This window comes from Pundamilia nyererei, unplaced genomic scaffold, assembly GCF_000239375.1.
Source record: "Pundamilia nyererei isolate P.nyererei 1_Seehausen unplaced genomic scaffold, PunNye1.0 scaffold00013, whole genome shotgun sequence".
Classification (NCBI taxonomy): Eukaryota; Metazoa; Chordata; class Actinopteri; order Cichliformes; family Cichlidae; genus Pundamilia; species Pundamilia nyererei.
The window spans coordinates 2036970-2041082 of NW_005187414.1; positions in this window are offsets into that span (position 1 = coordinate 2036970).

A 4113-nucleotide genomic window follows, 5' to 3' on the forward strand; every position below is an offset into this window, starting at 1 on the left:
GTTCTGATACCAAAACTGTGCTAGAATACACAGAGCAGCGCAGTTTCTTGTGTGTGTGGCTGCAGAGCCTGAGACCAGTCAGAGTGCCCATCCTGACTCCAGTCCACTGCTGAAAGCACCAACAATGGCTACCTGATCATCAGAGTGGACCATGGAGCAATGGAAGTAATTAGTCTGCTCTGAGGAATCACGGTTTGTTGTACATCATGTGTTTATTTGTTCTCCAGGTGCATGTGCATACCTGGAGAACACCTGGCACAAGGATGAACTATGGGAAGAAAACCAGCAGGTGTGATGCTTTTGGAAATGTTCTGCTGTGAAACCTTGGGTCTTACTTTGACGTGTACCACCTACCAAAACATTGTTGCTGACCATGTACACCCTTTCATGGAAACAGTATTCCCTCGTGGCTGAGGTCTCTTTCAGCAGCAGAAATCGCACTTCTACAAAGCAAAAGTGGTTCAGGAATGGTTTGAGGAGCACAACAACGAGTTTAGGTGTTGATTTGGCCTCCAAATTCCCCAGACCTCAATGCAATCAAGCATCTGTGGGATGTGCCTGAAAAACAAGTCCCATCCATGGAGGCCCCACATCGCCACTCATTATGCTGATTATGCTCTGGACTATACCAGAGCATAATCAGCGGTCTAATGGAGTCCATGGGACAAACTCAGTATGAGGCAGGTGGTTATCATATTATACCTGATCTGTGTATATGTATATGTAACTCCATATGACTCTTTGACCATTAGTTGACTTTAAACAGCAGCACAAACCTCTAATTATTAAACATCTTACTGTTAAATCTGTAATTATTAGCATTACTTTGACTTTCTGCTGGTTACTGACTGCACTCTGCTGTAATATATTCATTTAATGAAGTGTCACTTTTGTTTATTAAATTAACTTTAATGAACATCACATGTCGTGTGTTTCCAAGGTTTAACCGCACATTACTGCGTAGAGTGGCTGATTATTAATCTTGTGAGCAACGTAAATAGACAAGAGAGTGAGTAGAGTCCCGTGTTTGCAGAAAGACAAAAAGTCAATTTATTGGTTGATGTACAAAGAACACAAACAGAAAGTAGACTCTGATGTATGTACGGCATTAAGAGAAGCATTAACGTCCTTGCAGTCAACTGGAGGGAGCTGCAGAGATTTCGCTCTTTCTAAGGTGCTGCTTGTGAACATCCAGCGTTCACTCTGCATATGTTTAGGTAGCACCAGGTGAATCTCACAGCCTCGGTGTTCACAGACACTATTTAATTGGCTGATTTGCTGTTTACTCTCCCCTGACACACTCAGGCACATGACATATGAAGAGTTATGTGCACACTGACGATGCATATGCTTTAAAAAGTTTATTAAAAAGTTTAAGGTAATTAGCTGTACTGTGTTGCTAATCCCTGTAGTCAAACATGTGCAAAGTCACCGCGTGGCAGCTGCTGTCCTTTACAGTACCTGTATAACGCTGAGGCTTTATTGACTTTCTTTAGTATCATTTGCATTTTCTGTAGTCTGATAACTACAGCCACTTTCAGTTATTCCCAAAATTGCTGTATTCACACATGATGGGTTTTTTTTACCCTGGTACACAACGTTTTATCACCTGTTGCAAGCATAATAATAAAATAGCCACCTATTAGGTTTATTCTCAGTGAAGCATGAAAGGTGGAGCACACTGAGGCCACCCGTGCAGCAGTGTGGAATCAACTATATTGTCACATCCCTCGTGGCTCCTCCATTAGAGTGCGTATCAAACAGAGTGGATATGACAGTGGTATCAGTCACTCTCTGGGTGGTGTCGGGACTTGTTTAAAAAAAAAGAGCTTTGACAAAGAGTCTTTGTGTGTCTACATCTGCCCGTGGCTCTGCTGTCTCACTCATAATGTATCTGTGCACTCTGAGACACACAAACAGGAACACACATTTCTTCAAAGCTGTTATTATCCATGTAGGCATATTGACATATTCATAATTCTTCTCCGTTTGAATAGTTTGTGTGTGTTGCAGTGTGTGACTGCGTTTGTGTGTCCGTAGCAAAGAATCAGTCTAAATGTGTATTTTCAGGTTAGTTTACTTGATGAAAATATAGAAATGTCCTTGTTTGTTCTACAGCGAAAAGTTTTCCAGGCTTCGTCCATGACACACCCGGGCATTCTGTCAGCCCATAATGAACGTGCAGCAGCAGAGCCAGCTGACTTTGACAACGAGCCAACTTTCTAAAGGATCAACCTGCCATTTTTTGCAAACCTTGATTGTGTTTCTAAAAAAAAGTGTGTGCTCCCAGTTTTACCATTTTAAACCCCCCCCCCCCCCACTTCTCTGTGCTTTCCCTCAGTCTGTGGTGAAGCTAAAATCAGGTGGCATTCAGTGGGGAAATTCAGCACAGTGGTCTGCTGTCAGGGCCACAGCTTTTCTTTGAAGCAACCAGTGACACCCAAAAACCAACATGTACAATGGTAGATGCACCATATTAAATTTGGGGTATTTTCTTTATTTCAAAGAGAAGTAGACAGAAAAAAAACTACAATTGGCAGTTTGTGTTGTACTAATACTACATGCAGGGATCTTACTTCTCTGGCAGGTTTGCTGGGCTGTCATCTCATCAAGACAAAACTCAAGAGTATTCTCTCTCTGCTCTTCATCTTCGGTCATGAGACGCACTTAAAGCTGGGGCAGACAAAAACATCCATAATAACCTTTCAGCATATTGTAATTCAAGTGGTCTGAGAGTGAACTGCACTCCTGCACCCCTTCTCGGCTCTGTCGTCAAGCTGCAGAAAGTCTGTGAAAAAATACAGGTCTTTTCAGAACAAATCAGATGAGCTGTATAAAGAAGCATGAAGAGAAAAAAATAACTCTGTAGATGCAACGTGTACAGGACGTCTCCCTGGAGAGACTGAGATTTGAACCCCATGTGAAGTGGAGGGGAGAGCTGCAGGGAAAGCCATATTTTAAAATACTGACATTTAAATGAATTCATGTCATCAACATTTCTGCTGAGCCTCTTCTACACGCTTTAAGTCACATGTACAGCAGGTACTGTCAGAGGTGGAGCCCGGAGAATAACAACCCTGTAATTTCAGTGCAGAAAGCCAGACCATTATTGTAATACATGTTGAAGGGGAAAATATCTTAATATGGTCAAAATATGAACTGCTAAAAAAAATTAAAGGAGCACTTTGAAAGCTCATCAGATCTCAATGGGGAAAATATCCCAGATATAATTCCATGCTGTATGCTTGGCTACATTTTGGATCCATAATATTCTCCTTAGAACCCAAACCTCTGACAACAGATCTGACAATGCTCACTCTGTGCCTGAGGCCGAGTCAGAAGTATTTACCTCAGTTATTTTCCTCTGCTGAGGATACAGAGCCTGTCGTCTGTCAGCCGGGTTAGACAAAAACTATCAGGCCGAATTTCATGAAACCTGGCGAGGAGGTAAAACATTGGAGGTAAAACACTTTGGAGTTGCTGCAGATCACTTTTGGTTTTAAATTTGCAACACAAGGATTGGCTTTGGCTCCTCGAACATTCTTCTAATTGTTTACTGCACTTGTCGTGTGGATCCAGACTAACAGAAAAAAGAAACAGCAAGCAGCACTGAGCCAAAATGTAATAATGAGCCCTGGAACTACATGTTTTTACCTCATTTGTATCAGTACCAAACACCAGCAGGCCTGTGTCACAACAAAATATGAAAATGCCATAATTTCTGTATTTGTGCTTGACTAATGTGAAACAAACTCGGAGTAAACAGAAATCCTACATAATGGGGATCAGTGCAGGCTCTCTGATTCTGCAGAGGGCAGGGCTGCTCAGGGTTGTAATGAGGGAGATTCTGTCTTTGTTGTTGCTATTTGTTGTTTTAATGAATGGATGCGAGCCACTGAATAGTGTAACAACATGGCTGTGAAACATTTACCACAAATGCTGTGAGCGTAGAACTAAAATCTTTTTAGTTAGTCATGTTTTCCCGTCTTTTTTAACTTTCCAAACATGACACAGGGCTTTGTGCAATGACTGCTGTGAGACTGAAGAAACACCACCTTTATTAAAGCTACTTCTCTGACAATAATACCTTTCATGGACCGGGCAGAGTCGTAG